The following is a 21660-nucleotide window of genomic DNA, read 5'->3' as shown; positions in this document are numbered from 1 at the left end:
TAGCGGTTGCCGAAGACGATAAGAAGAGGCCATTTCGTTGGGTACAAAAGGTAGTTTATTGTACAGAAATCTCCAGCAACTGTTCGCGGCGAACGGAAGTCGTAACGGCTTATATAAAACAAGCACCCTCTTCGGAGGGCGTGGCTCCAACAGCCGCGCGTGCGTCGCGACGACACAACCAAACGCCCGTGTGCGTGGGTTATACCAAACCCATCGTAATGGTAACCGTCACATGCGGATAAGTGAAGGTAACCGCGACATATGCATAAGGTAACCACTACAACATGGCCTTTCATGGGCCTGTATGTACGTAATACATACATAGCCTTTCATGGGCCTGTATGTACGTAATACATACATGGCCTTTTATGGGCCTGTATGTACGTAATACATACATGGCCTTTTAGCGTCGTATTCCATCTTTGCTCACGTATTGGTGGCCATGACAGTGTAGGTCAGGTCAGGTCTCATTATAGGACAGGATGGGGAAAGCCTAATGGTGAACCTATAAATGTTTAGCCACACTTTATCCACATTTATGTTGAAAACATGAACTAATAACGCTTCGACGGTCTCTTCATCTTGTTCATTCCAAAAATAGCAAACGTCATTATGTTTAACTTCCGTTTAAGGTTTTCCGAGCAAGAGCGCTCTCTTAGAAAACTTGTGTAGATTGTATTTCACATTTTCTATCATTCAATTTCCCGTTTACATATCATTCTGATTTTTGCAACGATTGAATTTCTCCAAAAATGAAAATTGAAGGAAGCACGTGGAATTGTCATTCGCTCATCTGTGAGGGTTTTCTTCGTTTCGGCTCAAAAGAATGATTCGTTCCTTGTAAAGGTAATAGTACGTTCGTGCGGCCTTGCTATGTGCTTTGGATAAATTATTTTCTTCATGTAAGACTTTAAATCGGTTTAAATTACTTTTAAGCGTTCCACAATTATTATACAGATAAACAACTTACTATTTAGTATTTATTTTACTATTGTCATTGGAGGGGATGATGGGGTGAAGTTTTAAAATTCTTCCTGCGCTACACATAACGTTTCAATTTGGAGCAGATCATCTTGTAATTTTGGATTTTCCGTGCACTTCGTAGCTGCATGTAGTTGTGGTGAAGGAACCCTTGAGTCTGAATTTGTACGCACAATAGTCAATACAGTGCATCTTGCAGGCTATACATACATACAGTGTGTCGATCAGGCTATACAGTGCACCGGTCAGGCTATACAGTGCGCCGGTCAGGCTATGCAGTGCGCCGGTCAGGCTATACAGTGCGCCGGTCAGGTTATAATTATATAGTGCGCCGGTCAGGTTATACAGTGTGACGGTAAGGCTATACAGTGCGCTGGTCAGGGTATACAGTGTGCCGCCCAAGCTATACAGTGTGTCGATCAGGCTATGCAGTGTGCCAGTTAAGCTATACAGTGTGCCGGCCAAGCTATACAGTGTGTCGATCAGGCTATGCAGTGTGCCAGTTAAGCTATACAGTGTGTCGATCAGGCTATACAGTGTACCAATCGGGTTATACAGTGCACCGGTTGGATTATACAGTGCACCGGTCAGATTATACAGTGCGCCAGCCAAGCTATACATTGTGCGGGTCTGGCTATACAGTGTGCCGGTCGGGCTATACAGTGTGCCGTTCGGGCTACACAGTGCACCGGTCTGGCTGTACAGTGTGCCTGCCGGGCTATACAGTGCGCTGGTCGGGGTATACAGTGTGCAGGTCAGGATATACAGTGCGCCGGTCAGGCTAGACAGTGTGCCAGTCAGGTTATGCAGTGCAACCGGTCAAAGCTATCCAGTTCATTGGTCACGCTATACAGTGCACCAATCAGTCTATACAGTTTGCCGGTCAGGCTATACAGTGCACCGGCCAAGCCATACAGGGCTCCGGTCGGGCTATACAGTTCGCCGGTCTGGTTATACAGTGCGCCGGTCAGGCTGTACAGTGCGCCGGTCAGGTTATACAGACTATAGTGCACCAGTCAGGTTATACAGTGTGACGGTAAGGCTATACAGTGCGCTGGTCAGGGTATACAGTGTGCCGGCCAAGGTATACAGTGTGTCGATCAGGCTATGCAGTGTGCCGGTCAAGCTATACAGTGTGTCGATCAGGCTATACAGTTTACCAATCAGGTTATACAGTGCACCCATCAGATTATACAGTGCGCCGGTCGGGTTATACAGTGCACCAGTCAAGCTATGCAGTGTGCTGGTCGGGGTATACAGTGTGCAGGTCAGGATATACAGTGCGCCGGTCAAGCTAGGCAGTGTGCCGGTCAGGTTATACAGTGCCCCCGGTCAAAGCTATACAGTGCATTGGTCAGGGTATACAGTGCACCAATCAGGCTATCCAGTTTGCCGGTCAGGCTATACCGTACACCGGCCAAGCCATACAGTGCGCCGGTCAGGCTATACAGTGTGCCGGTGTGGTTGTACAGTGTGCCTGTCAGGTTATACAGTGCGCTGGTCGGGGTATACAATGTGCAGGTCAGGATATACAGTGCGCCGGTCAAGCTAGGCAGTGTGCCGGTCAGGTTATACAGTGCCCCCGGTCAAAGCTATACAGTGCATTGGTCAGGGTATACAGTGCACCAATCAGGCTATCCAGTTTGCCGGTCAGGCTATTGTTACGGATTCGGCCCTTCCGTGGTTGTGGTTTTCATACACTTGTAACATTGCTGGTTATGTATTATTATTCTTATCGGGGTTGGAAGGAAACGGCGATTATTGTTGTTTAAGGGAAGGGTTATTGTGGTTAAAAGGTTAAAAGCGCTCATGGTAAAAATGAGACAGGAAATCAGATCGTGACCCGGAAGAGGAGGAGAGAGGAGGAAGAAGAGGCATGAGGAGATCGTGAAAAGACGCGTCTTGAAGCTCCGTTGCGAGCGTGGTCAAGCGAACGTCGCGAGTGAACTTTGAGTCCGTGAAAAGAATCTCGTGCGATTGGTGTTATCGCGGGAGTAGTGAAAAGCCTGCGAAATCAGGTACAGGCGTGAGGTTCCGGAGAATCCTCGCCTCGAGGCTTGGCTCGAACAAGAGCCGGCCGCCATTTTGGACCCTCGCGCGTCGTTCACTGGACAAGGTTTTTGCTGCGTCCGCCGCGCTGGACCCTCCGGTGGTCTGCCGGGGCTGAGTGTGCACTAAAGCGGCGTCTGAAGATTGCACTGCGGTTCGCTGATTGAACGGTGCCTGTGCACGTCTGGATCGCGACTTTGGGAGTTCCCTTTCCACTGCCCGTTTTCTGTGGGTGTGGATCACGTGACAGTCCACGCCTTGCCTACACCTCTTTACTTGCCATCGCCCCTTCGCCGCATCTCTGCTGAGTTATAGAGAGAGACATTGAGGGGTTTCTGTTCCATTCACTGGGAGTGCCGTGAGTTATGTGACTTAGGGGGGTGGGGGGGTACCATCCTAAGAGATATTGATTGTCCGGATTTGCTATCATTATTGGTAATGTTATTCCTGTGTGATTTTTAATATATTATTGGTTTGTTTACAACCATTGGAGTGGTTTCCTTATTGATTTCGACACGGAATAACATATTTTTCTGCCGTGGCTCCTCCCGGGGTTCGGAGGTATACCGAGACCAGGAGGTCGGGGAGGAACACGTAACACTATACAATGCGCCGGTCAGGCTATACAGTGTGCCGGTCAGGCTATACTGTGCGCCGGTCAGGCTATACAGTGCGCCGGTCAGGGTATACAGTGTGCCATTTAAATTGTACAGTGTGTCGCTCAGGCTATGCAGTGTGCCGTTCAAGCTATACAGTGTGGCGATCAGGCTATGCAGTGTGCCGGTCAAGCTATACAGTGTGTCGATCAGGTTATACAGTGCACCGGTCAGGCTATACAGTGCACTGGTCAGGTTATACAGTGTGCTGGTCAAGTTATACAGTTCGTGGGTCAGGCTATACAGTGTGCAGGTCGGCTATACAGTGCACCGGTCTGGTTGTGCAGTGCGCTGGTCGGAATATACATTGCGCTGGTCGGGTTATACAGTGCGCCGGTCAGGCTATACAGTGCGGCGGTCAAGCAAGACTGTGCCGGTCAGGTTATACAGTGCACCGGTCAGACGTTTTATCACTGTACGAAAAGTATAAAAATGGTTTGAGGGTTTAAATAAGGTAAGAAAAGTATCCCAAATCTTAAATGGCAAAATCTCGGCCATTGTTTGATAATTTAAAATATCTGGCCGGAAGAAGATTTAAGGAACATAAAGTAGGACATCTGGGAAAAACCGGACATATGGTAACGCTACCCATCATCGCTTACTACACAAGCTTGACCACAATGGTGTGCAATGAAACATACTTCATTTCATTTAGTTATTCTTTCAAGGCAGAAAACAACAGGTGATCCTTGAAGTCTCTCAGATAAGGTATCTGTGTTATCTGGCATATCTTAAGCTAATGTCTTTGGGCCCCTGATCTTTCTCTGCTTCATTAATGACTTCACTGATTGTGTATCCAAGGACTCCAACGTTTGTCTTTTTGCTGATGACTGCCTTGTATATAGCCCATTGTTAACTCCATTGATGATGCTATATGCAGTATCTTTGTAGGTGGTAACGCCAGTCATATATGTCGGGTTGGAGCTATCTCATGACATTTCTTGGAATAAGCATGCAGATTCCATCACAAAGAAAGGCCTTAACTCCTTGGGCTTTCTTCAATGCGATCTAAGAAGCTGTTGACGTCACATAAAGGAGTTGTGCTACAAAGCATTAGTAAAACCTATTTTTTAGTTTGCCAGCTGGGCATGGGGCCCATATACACATCGAAACATAGACAAGGTGGAGTCGGTGCAAGGACGAGCAGCTAGATGTGTGACGAACAACTACATTCAGTCGCATGAGTGTGTGTCTACCATGGTCAAACAACGACATGGGCAGATTCTTGAACATCGCCGTGCAGTCTCAAAAATCACAATGCTGTACTGCATCCATGATAACAACCTGGTGTGTATCCCGTCAGATTGCCTACAGCAACAAGAGACAACAATCAACACTTTGTCATCCCCTGAGCAAGAACCAACACCTTGAGATAATTTTTCCTGGACACCATCTGTGCATTCCTCAGGCTATGTTGACACTTACTAGTACTAGTGAAGAGAAGTTTAAGACCGGTGCAAGTCAGTGTTGGCCAAGGTGTGCATAGTCCAGCAAGGTGACCAAATGTCTGTCTTGCTTGAATTCATGTAAACCCTCAGTGTGAAAATACTTCTTGGAGGTCTCTGCACTTTCTGGGAAGAAGAAGAAGAAGTTCATTTTGATCGATAAGCAGAGAACTGACACCAAAAATCATTCGGTGTTCTCCTGTGTGGTTGATGCCGTTTTGGGGTTACCCAGAAAGGAACAGCAGTATGCAGTGGAAGCTACATTTAGTCCAAGACTACAAATGACTACAATAGTCGAAGAATTTACCTTTTTACCTTTGTTTGCATGTGTATGTAAATGTCCCCTTAACTATTAGTTATTTCCACTTTGCCATTTAAACTGTTCTTGGCATGTCTGTGAATGCTGTGGAAGAGTATGTTGAGGACCAGGGAGAAGTTCGTAAGATAGTTCCCCCTAGATGAGATTGAGTAATTTTGATTTTAACTATTGCGGTAACTATGTCACAATGCTAATCAAATGAGCATTATTTGGAGAAAGTGAAACAAAAGTCAAATTTCAATGAGTTTTTTTTTACTCTCGTGTGCTTGAAAAGCACAACTTGCTGACATTTTTGCCTCACCTCTTTGTACGATTACAATTACACCGTTGCGTAGCGAATGCAATTTCAATGGGTTTTCCAATACTCGTAACATCTGGTTGGACAGCAATGCTTTATCTATGACTAACGGGTACCTGATATTGCCCGATGTTGTGCTAATCCTTTTGCCATTTTGAAGGAATCGAATTTTTATTATTTTTTTGTGGGTGGGGAGGGGGGGGCGGGGGGGGGGGGGGACCAAAAACACTTCCCTATACACTCACTAAGAAATGGGGTTGGGGATCATTTAACATTACTTTTCACAGAGCTTCAAAGGCTTAAGCACTATAGAGTGATTAAAAAAAAATCCAATGCTTAAATTTTTTTTTTTTTTGGCCTAAAACACTCCTCAGCACTCACTGATGAACCTCTAAAAGTTTGATGAATAACTGTTTGGCCATCTCTGAGGAAAATGGTGACACACACACATACACAGCTGAGTCAATCAGACAAGTGTAGGTTCTGCAAGGTAGAAACAAAGTACAAACCACCTCCTATCAGGATGTAAAAAACTCATGTCATAGCAGCTATACACCCAAAGGCACAACAAAGTATGTCGAGTAATCCGCTGCCACATCTGCAAAAGTGTCAATATCCCAGTTCCAGATAACTCGTGGAAACATGAACCAAAAGCAATCACTGAAAACAAGAAAGTAATGCTCAAGTACGACCTAATGGTCCCATCAAGCGTGAGCATAGAAAACAAAGCATTGCGACCGGATAATGTACTGAGGTACAAAAAGGAAAAGAAGGCTTTGCTAATTGAGGTGTCAGCACTCAGCGATTTTGGCCTAAATAATGCACAAATCAAGAAAAGTCAGAAAACTTCACAATGGCCTTTCCAAACTGCATATGGAAGCAACATCAGCACAACTGTTCGTCGGGAGCTTGATGAAATGGGTTTCCATGGCCGAGCAGCCGCACACAAGCCTAAGATCACCATGGGCAATGCCAAGTGTTGGCTGGAGTGGAGTAAAGCTTGCCACAATTGGACTCTGGAGCAGTAGAAACGCGTTCGTTGGAGTGATAAATCACGCTTCACCATCTGGAGGTCCGACGAGCAGGTCTGGGGTTGGCGGATGCCAGGAGAACGCCACCTGGCCGAATGCATAGTAGTCCGTGGGCTGAGTAGGGTTTACATGCACCCCCCCCCCCCCCCCACAACTTAACTTCCCGGGTATGTCCATGTACCCCCACCCTAGGGGTTAGGAAAAACCATGTTAACAGAAAAAAAACTCTTTCCCAAGGTACCTCCCACGCATATTTTGATGTTACCCCCCCTGTGTCAGTGATTTCCGAAAATTAGGGGTAGGCGAAATTCAAATGGCCATAACTTTTTACCTCGTCATCCTATGGTTGCATATGACCCCTCAAAATATTTGTCCTGGGACACTCTTTACAATGATATGTGTTATATGCAAATGAGGTCACTAATGAGGTCACCAGAGGTCAAACTATGAGGGAATGAGTTTTTTTTCTGTTAACATGGTTTTTCCTAACCCCTAGGGTGGGGGGTACATGGACATACCCGGTAAGTTAAGTTGTGGGGGGGGGGGGGGGGGGGTGCATGTAAACCCTACTCAGCCCACGGACTATAGTGCCAACTGTAAAATTTGGTGTAGGAGGAATAATGGTCTGGGGCTGTTTTTCTTGATTTGGGCTAGGCCTCTTAGTTCCAGTGAAGGGAAATCTTGGGTGTTGGGAAATCGAGGATCGGGTGTAGGTATTTCCTGCAAGGACGAACACTATTGGGAGTTATTTCGAAACCAGCAAATTCCACTATATCTTTGCCAAACACAAACTTGTAAGGGTTCAGGGTGATTCCATTCTGTCCACAGGTGTCAAGCCACTGAACAGCCTGGAAGAAACTGTCTGCCAGCGAGTCAGACCAGAGCAAGACGTCATCAACGCATTTGGTCTTATTGGGGATGTCAGACACGATCTCGTCATAACGTCTTGTAGCGCTGTTAGCTAGATTCAAAATCCCGTCTCGGAACCGTCTCGATCAATTTTCAATTTTCATAAAAAAAAAAAAAAAAAAAAAAACAAGGAACATTAATAAATAAATAATAAGGCTTCAAAAATAATGGAATTTCATTACAATATATAAACAACAATGAAAAAATTCATTTCTGATGTTGAGTACTTAAATTCCGACTTAGCTTCCATTTACCGGGATGAAATAAAATACACCGCCTACATGCAGATGATCGGCCACCGACGGGACCGGGTTATCTCATTACAGTTTGTATTGTCGTGTAATTTCTTGCTCGGAATGTCAGAGGGAGAAAATGTTTCTGCCCAGGCATATTCGAGTCCCGGTTGGAGTTTCATTATCATTTTGTGAGTTGTGATCGCCAAGGGGCTCGCTCCCCCCCCCTCCCCCCCGTTCCCCTCCCCTCCCCCGCCGGGTACTTCTGCTAGTAAATTATAAAGCAGGCGGTGTAGTGATCACCCCCCCCCCCCCCTTCCTCCTTATTTTGACTCTGTGACTAAAGTAAACGTAATCAACTTATCAGGCCTAAAGTGGAGATAAGATAACCAAAATACTTTCACATTCAAACCGTCAAACCAAACCCCGAGGGATTCTTACAATTTATAGATTTAGCGTTGCAATTAAACATAAACGTTCATCAAAAACTCATTTCATAAAACTACATAATGTATTGTACTTGTATTAATACATTGTGTGTAGAATAATCCGTTATAAACGTGTTTTTAATCTAAATAAACATCGTCCCTCCAATCACGGGGCTCGAGCGAGTCCCTCGATATTAATGTGCAAAAGACCATAGCAACCACATTCCGTAACTCGTCTCCAAGGACGGACACGTGACCGCAGCGTAAGGCGGGGCGAGGCGGAGTGATACAGCGGAAGGATTCGACGGTTTAAATAAAGTCGTGATGAGGTGGATTTTCATTGGGACCTTCATCCTGATTTCGTTACCTGCGCCACCAAAGGTAGATGGAGGTTATGTTTTCACTCCTGTCTGTTTGTCCGTTTGTTTGTGAACACAATATCTCAAAAAGTTGTGGACGGATTCGGACGAAATTTTGTGGAGATGCAGCGTGTGTGACAAGGACGACATGATTAGATGTTGGTGAAGATCCGGATTCGGAATTCGGATTCGTTTGCAGTGCATTGTTTGTTGACAAGGGGAAAATCCTGGAACAGTGAGTTTACTTTATCTATCATCGTTTGTGTCAGTTCAGCTGCACTTGCGAAAAATGATGCTTGTGCAGAAGCAGAGTAATGAAAGCAAGGCTCAATAAATGCCTCTATTATGGAAAATATCTGCAAGAAGTTGGAATTTTAACCGGGATTTTTTTACCGAGAAATTGCGTCAATCAATTTATCTCGGGACCGTCCCGAGACCGTCTCGAAAGCTGAAACCGCCGGGATTTCGTCCCGGTCTCGGCTCGGTTGACAGCCCTAACGTCTTGTATATCCATCGCCAGATGCAATATACCCTTGGGGGGGCAGTTTTATAGCGGTATCTACCCCAGGGTGTGATGAAGGTGGTCAGGTGCCAGTCTTCTTTGCAGATGGGCACGCTGTGGTAACCGTTCCACGCATCAAAGACCGTCTTTTTCTTACTGTTCGGAACCGATCTAGCCTGATGAAAGGGTGATGGCGTGTGATGTGTTTCCAGTGTAGCATGGGCGTTGAGGGCCTGGAAATCAACGGTGCGGCGTGGCTGGCCATTCTTCTTTGCACAGACAACCATTCTATGGCACCAGGTGATGGGTTCGCCAATGGGGACTGGTTCAAGCACACCCAACTGTACATCGTGGTCTATCCCAACTTTGACCACATCCCGCCAGTGTAGTGGGACTGGTACCGGTGTGTGGTGTGCTACTGGTTCAGCATTAGGATCCACCATCAGTTTCATGGGCGGGCCATCCATTAGAGGCAATGTTTGATGCTCACAAGTGTTAAATGTGCTTGACTTATAGTATTCAAGGAGATACTGTTGTAGCTTCATGCGATTAGCATCAGTTGCGGGGAACGGCAGCTTTGTCGGGGGTGGTGGGGGTCGACGACGCTGAGGGCAACGGCACGCTGTAGTGGGGTCTTCCTGTAAGACTGCTGTTGCGTCCGGCTGCTGTGCTGTCAGGTCTACACCAATCTTGGGGAAGCTATCCGGGATGATGTCAAGGGCGACACAGGCTTCTCTGCTGAGGAAGAGCTTGTCAGAGCTTTCTGTGACATAGGTCATTTGCCTAGTTTCAACAGCCTGACCCCGTTTGTCTTTGCCCGACAAGCGGAGTACAGTGGCCCCAAGGATATTGATGCCTCCATTGTTAGCAGTGCACATTCTCATGGTTACTGGGATGAGGTCAGATTTGTGCAAACCAAGGCGGTGGATGACCTTTATACCAGCAAGGCAACTCTGGCACCCTGTGTCTGCCATCGCGGGGACATGGCAAGTCATGGTCTGGGTGGAAAGGTCAAAGCCAAGGGCCGCGTAGTCTTCTCGCATGATTTTTACAGTCACACTAACAAATGGTTGAGGTTTTGAACCCTTCCTGATCCATGTATTAGAGAGTTTGTCATAAACATGGTGGTCAAGGGTGATGGAACGCTCACTGCGTGATCGACCCGAATTAATAACATTATCAAACTCATTACATTCATGCCCAGATATGTTAGGAGTTTCATTTGACTGTTGTGCTGATACGTCGACAGTACATAAAGTATCAAACACAGCATTTTCACTGTTATTAGAAGAGGCACTCATGCGTTTGGGTTTGTTCCTACTGCGACATACACTCTCCATGTGATTATCGCGATTGCAATGCCCACATCTGTGACAATATGCCGCGCATTCTGTTTTGCGAACGTGGGCTGGGGCGCTCTTCCCGTGTCCCTTTTTGCCACAGTAGGAGCATAGGTCGTTTCTGTCCTTGATGGTTACTTGCTTGGCCTTTTGATATGTGCTGCTAGCTGCTTCCACTGAGTGTGTGTCCAGTAGTGTAGATGCTGAACGTTTGCCAGATTCTTTGGCGTCAATGAATTGGAAAACGTCCTCCAGGATCATGTCCTGGTTCTTGTCACCAAGGAGGTCAAGCTGGATTTCAGGGTCAGCAATTCCTCGTGTAAGAACATCACGCACGATCGCTTCTGTGTAGTTAACTTCAGCATCACAACTAGGGCATTTGATTAGGAATTTGCATATTCCCACTTGACCACGTAGGCGGGCCCCAAAGCTGCGCACTGTCTCATCACGGTCTTGACGCAAATTATGTAGTACTACTCTGGCAACCATAGTGTTCTCTCTGTGAACAGCAAGTTTTTTAATGGCTGCCATTACCACCTTGATGGGTTTGTTTGAAAGGCTACCACCTGTCGATCTTGTTAGATCCTTGCGCAGAGGTTCGTAACAGCACTCTAGTAACTGCACTACTTTATCGCGGCCAATGATTTTGGTTGCATCGACGTATTCAGACCATCATGACTCGAAGTAAGCCCACTCTTCACTGGAGCCAGTGGAGACAATTGTGGGCCTTTTGACTTTTTCAACCATGGCGGCATGTCCAGGGGCGTGTATGGCACTGTGGGCAGTGATGAGTGCGGCCACGATAGCAGGATCGAGGTCTTCAGTGGTGTAGTCACATCCGGCGATTGGGCATCCCACAGCAGGCATCGTGGCTTTGGTCAACTTGCACCGTGTTCATAAATAAGACCAGTTCTCTTTGTTAATCCAGTTGGCGGTTTATTGCAACTTCAACAATGAAGACGGTCTGAAAGACATAAGAACAAACATAATGATCAGTAATGATTAATAATCCTCTATTAACGCTACAGCATACAATGACATTCTAGACGATTGTGTGCTTCCAAGTTTGTGGCAACAGTTTGGGGAAGGCCCTTTCCTGTTTCAGCATGACACTGCCCCCGTGCACAAAGCGAAGTCTATACAAAAATGGTTTGTCGAGATCGGTGTGGAAGACCTTGACTGGCCTGCACAGAGCCCTGACCTCAACCCCATCGAACACCTTTGGGATGAATTGGAACGCCGACTGCGAGCCAGGCCTAATCACCCAACATCAGTGCCCAACCTCACTAATGCTCTTGTGGCTGAATGGAAGCAAATCTATTTAACAGCAATGTTCCAACATCTCGTGGAAAGCCTTCCCAGAAGAGCGGAGGCTGTTATAGCAGCAAAGGGGGGGGGGGGGGGGGGGGACCAACTCCATATTAATGCCCATGATTTTGGAATGAGGTGTTCGACGAGCACATACTGGTGTGATGTTCGGCTGTCCACATACTTTTGGCCATGTATACACAAAGAATTAAGTTAAGCACCCCCCCCGTTTTTTTACAACCTCGCACATTACAAGTTTGTTGTCGTCAAAACAGTGTAATATACCCATGATATTGCTATATTTTCTGGAGAAGTGATATTATGGTCACATAAAAACATAACAATCATGCCGTTTTCAATATTTTATTCTGAATAATTTAAGGTGAAATTTTTTGGGAATTTTAGGCATATTTGCACCTCAATTTAAGTATGGAGCTATAGGTCCATCATGGACAGTGTGGATGACGTTTATGTTTTCTAACGTACAGTCATTGTTCTGAGAAGACCTCTAGCGATCTTTGCGTCAATAACGTGTGTAGGACCCACGTGATCGGATCACTGACTCAACCCTACGTCTCATAGACCCTGTGTATCTGCATTTCATCAATGGATAATTGCTAATGTCATACCAATCATTATTTGATCTCACATACCTTAGAATATATGCCAATGTATACATATACACAAAGAATATATATTAGGGGGTGCTTACCTTAATTCGTTGTGTAGGGGTGCTTAACTTAATTCTTTGTGTATCTATATTATAATAGCCGTAGATGATTCTGTCTGTCTGTCTGTCTATCTGTTGGGTGTCTGTCCGGGGTGTGGCTTACTCGGTTTGCAGAGTAGCTCCACCCATAGCTCCACCCATTCTGGGAGTGGCTATAAACAAATATCCACCATTTTATTAACTCGCATAGCTTTGAGTCCTGTTTTGTAGGCCCGTGGTGTCTTGCTCTCCCCCAGTTTTATTTCAAATCAAATTCGATAAATCATTTCATTTTTCACAGTCGCTAACATAGTTTTAGACTCGGTTGAAAAAAAACGGGAAGAAAATCCGATGAAAGTTGCCGTTTATAGAACGAAATGAATTCTCAAAGGCCTGTAACTTCAAGGCCATTGAGTCTCTCTCACGCCTTTATCTCCAATCTAACTCACCATATGATTTCATTTTTATCGATGGTTTTACTTTTAGACTCGGTGTCAGCAATAATTGAGAACAATCCACACACGCGGGAAAATGCAGAGATATATTTTTTAAAATCGCGTCATGGTGTATCATACACCGCCCAACATGACACCGCCGGCAATGTGTCGATATATATTAAAAATTCGCTTTTGCTTTTCCGTTATGATATATTACTATTTCGTTTGATGATAGTCGTCACAAAAACGTCAACAATGATGCCGACATATATTTCTTCATTTTTATTTCATTCAACATATTAGCCGGAAGTAAAATATGTTTCAGGAAATTACCGAGAGATATTTCTTCGTTTTTTTTATTAGTTATGTGCGCATACACTTTAAATAGGTTTATTTGAAATCTTTAATTTTCCACAAACATTCCACACACGCGGGAAAATGCAGAGATATATTTTTTAAAATCGCGTCATGGTGTATCATACACCGCCCAACATGACACCGACGGCAATGTGTCGATATCTATTTTAAATTCGATATATCATTTCATTTTTCACAGTCGCTAACATAGTTTTAGACTCGGTTGAAAAAAAACGAGAAGAAAATCCGATGAAAGTTGCCGTTTATAGAACGAAATGAATTCTCAAATGCCTGTAACTTCAAGGCCATTGAGTCTCTCTCACGCCTTTATCTCCAATCTAACTCACCATATGATTTCATTTTTATCGATGGTTTTAGAGTCGGTGTCAGCAATAATTGAGAACATTCCACACACGCGGGAAAATGCAGATATATTTTTTAAAATCGCGTCATGGTGTATCATACACCGCCTAACATGACACCGACGGCAACGTGTCGATACATATTAAAAATTCGATATATCATTTCATTTTTCACAGTCGCTAACATCGTTTTCGACTCGGTTGAAAAAAAACGGGAAGGAAATCCAATGAAAGTTGCCGTTTATAGAACGAAATGAATTCTCAAACGCCTGTAACTTCAACTTCAAGGCCATTGAGTCTCTCTCACGCCTTTATCTCCAATCTAACTCACCATATGATTTCATTTTTATCGATGGTTTTAGAGTCGGTGTCAGCAATAATTGAGAACATTCCACACACGCGGGAAAATGCAGATATATTTTTAAAAATCGCGTCATGGTGTATCATACACCGCCCAACATGACACCGACGGCAACGTGTTTCTATTAAATATATTAAAAATTCGCTTTTGCTTTTCCGTTAAGATATATTACTTTTTCGTTTGATGACAGTCGTCACAAAAACGTCAACAATGATGCCGACATATATTTCTTCGTTTTTATTTAATTCAACATTATTAGCCGGAAGTAAAATATGTTTCAGGAAATTACCGAGAGATATTTCTTCGTTTTTTAAAATTAGTTATGTGCGAATACACTTTAAATAGGTTTATTTGAAATCTTTAATTTTCCACAATATAATTTACTTGCCATTTATCATTTGATGATTACGAGACAAATTCCTCTTGAGGATCGTGACAATTCATGCGCTGCGTGGAAACTTCTATTTCCAAAATGAATGAGACGATCGATGAAGAACGCAGACTTGAACAGGATGCAGCAAGAAAACGAATGAGACGGGCGAACGAGTCCATCGACGAACGTCAATGCAAACTTGCGGGGTCACCCGTGGGAATCCCACGGGCATGGATGTGTGTGACATTTCGACATATTGAGTTAGATGCTGCACATTCATTTTTACAAAATGGTTACTGGCAAGTCATCAGATCCAGAAATGGTGTAAAAACCACCGTTTAGAGGCCATTTTTCCCCGCAAAGCGGGGGTTGGCCTTTTCGGGGACCGTGGTAGTTGTTGTTTTTTTGTCCCCTTTTTGAAGCAATGTTTTACGGCCGGATGCCCTTCCTGACGCCAACCCTTTTTGCCGCCTTCAACGACAAACAGGGAATTACCAGTGAACTGGTACTCAATTAGCCGACCTCGGAAGGATGACAGGCTGAGTCAACCCCCCTGGCATTAATTCGGCGATCGACCGAGATTCAAACCCAGGATCCTAAGCCGGCACCCTAGCCGCTAGCCCAACACCAGAAATGGTGTCATGAACACAATTTATTTACGCACAAGCACAAAAGCAAGACGGGCCGATTTCCGATTCCGACGGGCCGACGGGCGAGACGGGCCGATTTCCGATTCCGACGGGCCGATTTGGAGCAAGAAAAAGAACGAGACGGGAGAAAAAGGAGAGAAACGAGACGGGGAAAGCCGATTGGAGAGGCGAGTGAGGCGCGATTGGAGAGGAGTGTGAGGCGCGATTGGAGAGGAGTGTGAGGCACGATTGGAGAGGAGTGTGAGGCGTGATTGGAGAGGAGTGTGAGGCACGATTGGAGAGGAGTGATTGGAGGGGAGTGTGAGGCACGATTGGAGAGGAGTGTGAGGCACGATTGGAGAGGAGTGTGAGGCGCGATTGGAGAGGAGTGTGAGGCGCGATTGGAGAGGAGTGTGAGGCGCGATTGGAGAGGAGTGTGAGGCGCGATTGGAGAGGCGTGTGAAGGATTGGAGAGGAGAGGAGTGTGAGGGATTGGAGAGGTGAGGGATTGGAAAGGAGAGGGATGTGAGGGTTTGGAGAGGAGAGGAGTGCTAGGTGGAGAGAGGAGAGTGTCAGGTGGAGACAGGAGAGTGTCAGGTGGAGACAGGAGAGTGTCAGGTGGAGAGGAGTGAGGGGTCACATATTATGTGAAATAACTAAATTCACACCATTTCTGGATCTGATGACTTGCCAGTAACCATTTTGTAAAAATGAATGTGCAGCATATAACTCAATATGTCGAAATGTCACACACATCCATGCCCGTGGGATTCCCACGGGTGACCCCGCTAGTAGTATATATTACCTATTGCTATATATTTTGTCAATTGAACTTGTACTATTAACTATTACTGTGGGTCTACTAAAGTTAGCAATCCATTTTCGGTTTTGTATCATTAAGATGTCCACAAAGGGCTAATGCAGTAAGTTTGTAAAGTCATATTAAACAAATGAAAAATGCTAAATGTTTATCCACAGGTAGAGCCCATCATGTTAAATATATGTTGTCCACAGGTAGGGCCCAGCATGTTAAATATATGTTGTCCACTGGTAGCGCCCAGCATGTTAAATATATGTTGTCCACAGGTAGAGCCCAGCATGTTAAATATATGTTGTCCACAGGTAGGGCCCAGCATGTTAAATGTACATAGGTATTGATCAGCATGTTAAATGTACATTTTATACAGGTGGGCCCAGCATGTTAAATAGATATTGTCCACACATAGGGTCCAGCATGTTAAATGCATGTTGTCCACAGTTAAGTCATCGCATGTTAAATGTATATGGTCCACAGGTAGGGCCCATCATGTTAAATATATGTTGTCCACTGGTAGGGCCCAGCATGTTAAATATTGGGCCCAGCATGTTAAATATATGTTGTCCACTGGTAGGGCCCAGCATGTTAAATATATGTTGTCCACAGGTAGGGCCCAGCATGTTAAATGTACATAGGTATTGGTCAGCATGTTAAATGTACATTTTATACAGGTGGGCCCAGCATGTTAAATGGATATTTTCCACACATAGGGTCCAGCATGTTAAATGTATATGGTCCACAGGTAGGGCCCAGAATGTTAAATGTACAGTGTCCACAGGTAGGGCCCAGCATGTTGTATGTATGTTGTCCACAGTTAGGTCCTCGCATGTTAAATATATATGGTCCACAGGTAGGGCGCTGTGTAGCGGTTACCGCTGGATGCACACAATCGCCTTGCACCGGCCAGAACACGGCCAGACGCGCCTCTCCCGGGCATGCCCGGACTCACTGTTCCCGGGCACGCCCGAACCTCCCGGGCACGCCCGGTCTCGTCTTTCCCGGGCATGCCCGCTCTCGCCTTTCCAGGGCTCGCCCAGAGCGTCCGGGCATGCCCGCTCTCGCCTTTCCAGGGCTCGCCCAGAGCGTCCGGGCATGCCCGCTCTCACCTTTCCAGTGCTCGTCCAGAGCGCCCGGGCACGCCCAGCCTCGACTTGCCAGGCCGCAGCCAAACACGCCCGGGCAGGTCCAGACTCGCCTTTCCAAGGCTCGCCCTTGACACCCGGGCATGCCCGGTATAGCTTTTGCCGGGCAAACTTCCCGACATAAATGTGTATATATATTGCTGCCCGATAAACGGGCTTTTCAGAGTACCCGAGTTTGATACGTGCAATAAAGCAACTCGGACGAATTTCCGTCTTTGGTCACGTCAATCCTTTCGACTCGCGTTGGAGCAAAGCTCCTTCATTGGTGACCTACCGACATGGACACGGCAGTGAGTCTTAAACTGCCTACCTTCTGGGAGGCTCACGCGGCTGTTTGGTTCGCCCAGGCGGACTCCCAGTTCGCCCTGCGAGGCATCACCGCGGACGACACCCGCTTCCACCATGTTGTGGCGGCGCTCGGTTCCGCCACTGCGATCCGCGCCTTGAGCCTCCTCGAGCACCCGCCGGCTGCTGACAAATACGACGCGCTGAAGACACTCCTCCTCGACGCTTTCGCCCTCTCACCGGCAGCACGAGCACGGCGACACGCGCCCGTCCGAGCGCATGGACTATATGCTCTCGTTGCTCGGTGAGCACTCTCCGGATTTTCTGTTCCGCGAGCTGTTCCTTCGCCAGTTGCCTCACCCGGTACGCCTCGCCCTGGCTGGCACGTTGATCACGGATTCCCGCGCCCTCGCCAGGGAAGCCGATAAGATCTCCTCAGCGGGCCAGCACATCGACGCGGTTACCTGGAGCCCGCCGCCATCCGAGGCGACGCCCGAGCGCCCTGCGCGGTTGGAGGCCGAACTACCGGTGCAACTGGCGGCCGCCACGCCGCACCGCCCGCTTCCGACACGACGGCCGGGGCCTCCACCTGACCGGGCGTGGTGTTATTACCACGCCAGGTTCGGACACAAGGCTCGGACGTGCCGGCCCCCGTGCACTTTCGGCAGGTCGGGAAACGGCCGGGCCGGCGTTCATTCCCAGCCATGAGCGCCGGCCACTCGGGCAACTTGCTGTTTATTCGGGACAAAGCGTCTGGGCGGCGTTTCCTGTGTGACACCGGCGCCCAACTGAGCGTCATACCCGCCTCCGAGCAGGACAGGCGGGACGCCGTTTGCGGCCCCTCTTTGGTCGCTGCTAATGGCTCGGACATGCGCACTTTCGGCCCACGCGTCGTCACCCTCTGCTTCGGCAGCCAGCGTTTTCAATGGACCTTTGTTACCGCCAGCGTCCCCGTGGCTTTGCTGGGCGCCGACTTCCTCTGCGCGCACGGGCTGCTAGTCGACGTCAAACGACGTCGCCTTGTCCACGACGAGACCTTCAGCTCCCTGGCATGCACAATGAGCAGCTCCGCGCCGACCGAACTGGCGTGCGCCCTCCCGGCAGCGAACGAGTTTGCTCGCCTGCTCGCGGAATTCCCGGCCCTCATGCGGCCAACGTTTTCGGCCGTCGCGGTGCGGCACGGGATCGAGCACCACATACCCACTACGGGCCCGCCGGTCTGCGCCAGGGCCCGCCGCCTCGACCCGGCCAAGCTCGCCGTGGCGAAGGCCGAGTTCGACGCGTTGGAGCACCTCGGCATCGTGCGGCGCTCCGACAGCGCGTGGGCCTCGCCACTGCACATCGTGCCGAAGCCGGGGGGTGGATGGCACCTGTGTGGCGACTACCGCCGTCTCAACGACGCTACCGCCACCGACAGGTACCCGATCCCGCATATTCAGGACTTTTCCGCCCGTTTGACGGGACGGGTCATCTTTTCGAAAATTGACCTGATACGGGGCTACCACCAGGTACCTGTCCGGGCGGCCGACGTCCCGAAGACGGCCGTCATCACGCCGTTCGGCCTGTTCGAATTTTTGCGGATGCCGTTTGGCCTCAAGAACGCGGCCCAGGCGTTCCAGCGCTTGATGGACGGCGTGCTGCGCGACCTGCCGTTTCTTTTCGTCTATCTGGACGACATCCTCGTCGCCAGCACGTCCCGCGCCGAGCACCTCCTCCACCTCCGAACACTGTTCGGTCGCCTCAGCGAGCACGGCTTAATTGTCAACCCGGTCAAATGCCACTTCGGCGCGACGACCGTTGACTTTTTGGGCCACCGCATCACCAAGACCGGGGCCGTGCCGCTGCCGACCAAGGTCGAGGCCATCACCACGTTCCCGCGTCCCCGTTCCATCAAGGCCCTCCAAGAGTTCCTCGGCATGGTGAATTTTTATCACCGATTCGTGCCCCGCGCTGCTCAGCTCATGCGGCCCCTTTACGAGGCCCTCCTTTGCAAGCCGGCCAAGCATGACATTGTTTGGTCCGTGGCCATGGACGCGGCCTTCGCCAGCGCCAAACGGGCCCTCGCCGACGCAACGCTGCTGGCTCACCCGGTGCTCAACGCTCCCATCGCCCTCACTACGGACGCCTCCAACTACGCGGTGGGCGCCGTCCATGAGCAATGGGTGGACGGGGTTTGGCAGCCACTCGCTATTTTCAGCCGGCAACTCCGGCCGAACGAGTTAAACTACAGCACGTTCGACCGCGAGCTGCTCGGGCTATTCCTGGCCGTTCGCCATTTCCGACACCTCCTGGAGGGCCGCCCGTTCACGGCTTTCGTCGACCACAAGCCGTTGGTCTACGCAATGGCTAAGGTCACGGAGCCGTGGTCGGCCCGCCAGCAGCGCCACCTCTCCGCCGTGTCGGAGTTCACCACGGACATCCAGCACGTCGCCGGCAAAGACAACGCCGTGGCCGACTGCCTTTCACGGGCCAGCGCGAACGCGGTCCACCTCTGCGTGGACTTCGCGCTCATGGCGGCCGACCAGACCACCGACGTCTCGGTGCAGGCACTCCGCGCGGCGGACACGGGCCTCCGCCTGGCCGACATCCCCTTCACGGGCACCGTCCTGCTCTGCGACGTCTCCCAGGGCCAGCCTCGCCCCATCGTGCCCGTTTCCTGGCAGCGCCGCATCTTCACCTCTATCCACGGCCTTTCTCACCCGGGCCGGAAAGCTTCTCAGAAGCTGGTGTCGGCGCGTTTCGTCTGGCACGGCCTTCGACGAAACATCCGCGACTGGGCCAACGCCTGCACGGCCTGCCAGCGGGCCAAGGTCCACCGCCACACCCAGGCCCCGCTGGCACCTTTCGCCGTGCCTGAACGGCGTTTCGACCACGTCCACGTGGACCTGGTGGGTCCCCTGCCCCCCTCGCGGGGGTTCACCCACCTGCTCACCATGGTGGACAGGACCACCAGGTGGCCGGAGGCCGTGCCCCTCACCTCCACCACCACCGCCGACGTGGCGCAGGCGTTCATCGCCACCTGGGTCGCGCGCTTCGGCGCACCAGCGGACGTCTCGTCCGACCGCGGCCCACAGTTCACGTCTGAGCTTTGGGGCGCGGTCGCCCGTTCGTTGGGGGTCACGCTGCACCGCACCACGGCCTACCACCCCCAAGCCAATGGGTTGTGCGAGCGGTTTCACCGCTCCATGAAGGCCGCACTCATGGCCGGCCTTCAGGACGACGGTTGGGCCGACCGGCTGCCGTGGGTCCTTTTGGGCCTTCGCACGGCCCCCAAGGAAGACCTCCAGGCGTCCGCCGCCGAGCTCGTCTACGGCCAGCCACTCCGCGTCCCGGGCGAATTCGTGCCCGACGCTACCAGTCCCTGGTCCGCCACTCGCCAGCGCTCGGACCTCCAGGAGGCCGCCCGACGATTTGCCCCCGTGCCGACGTCCCGCCACGGTGGCCCCCAGTCCTACGTCCCCCCGGCGCTTCGCACAGCGGAGTACGTCTTTGTGCATCATGACGCGCACCGGGGGCCACTCCGGCCGCCGTACGACGGGCCCTTCTGGGTCCTGCGACGGGGCGACAAGTCTTTCATCGTCGACTTCGGCGGCCGGCCGGACCGGATTTCTGTGGACCGCCTCAAACCGGCGCACATGGACGTCGACCGACCACCACGGTTGGCCCTTCCTCCGCGGCGAGGCCCCCCCCGTCCACAGTTCCCCCCGCTCGACCACCCACCACCACGTCGGACCCCTCCCCACGACCCTCCAGGGGTCGCTTCGGCCGGGTCATCCGGACCCCCCTTAAATTGACCCTGCCGGTGCAGGTCGATTCTGGAGGGGCGTGTGTAGCGGTTACCGCTGGATGCACACAATCACCTTGCACCGGCCAGAACACGGCCAGACGCGCCTCTCCCGGGCATGCCCGGACTCACTGTTCCCGGGCACGCCCGAACCTCCCGGGCACGCCCGGTCTCGTCTTTCCCGGGCATGCCCGCTCTCGCCTTTCCAGGGCTCGCCCAGAGCGTCCGGGCATGCCCGCTATCGCCTTTTCAGGGCTCGCCCAGAGCGTCCGGGTATGCCCGCTCTCGCCTTTCCAGTGCTCGTCCAGAGCGCCCGGGCACGCCCAGCCTCGACTTGCCAGGCCGCAGCCAAACACGCCCGGGCAGGTCCAGACTCGCCTTTCCAAGGCTCGCCCTTGACACCCGGGCATGCCCGGTATAGCTTTTGCCGGGCAAACTTCCCGACATAAATGTGTATATATATATTGCTGCCCGATAAACGGGCTTTTCAGAGTACCCGAGTTTGATACGTGCAATAAAGCAACTCGGACGAATTTCCGTCTTTGG

The 21660-nt window shown here is 49.8% G+C and overlaps 1 protein-coding gene across 2 annotated transcripts in view; it reads left to right on the top strand.

Annotated features, from left to right (window-relative positions):
• Positions 1-622: 622 nt before the first annotated feature.
• Positions 623-21660, top strand: part of CPSF1 (cleavage and polyadenylation specific factor 1) — a 146949-nt gene continuing 125911 nt past the window's right edge. The window contains exon 1 of one of the 2 annotated variants that reach the window (XM_068126028.2): positions 623-846. The gene's annotated coding sequence lies outside the window, so the exon portion shown is untranslated. The remainder of the gene's footprint in view (positions 847-21660) is intronic. The other variant, XM_068126027.2, reaches the window with a different exon arrangement.

Source organism: Myxine glutinosa, chromosome 10 (assembly GCF_964187855.1).
Source record: "Myxine glutinosa chromosome 10, kmMyxGlut1.1, whole genome shotgun sequence".
Lineage (NCBI taxonomy): Eukaryota > Metazoa > Chordata > Myxini > Myxiniformes > Myxinidae > Myxine > Myxine glutinosa.
The sequence above is the reverse complement of the archived record's forward strand: the minus strand, read 5'-3'. Positions and strand labels throughout refer to the sequence as shown.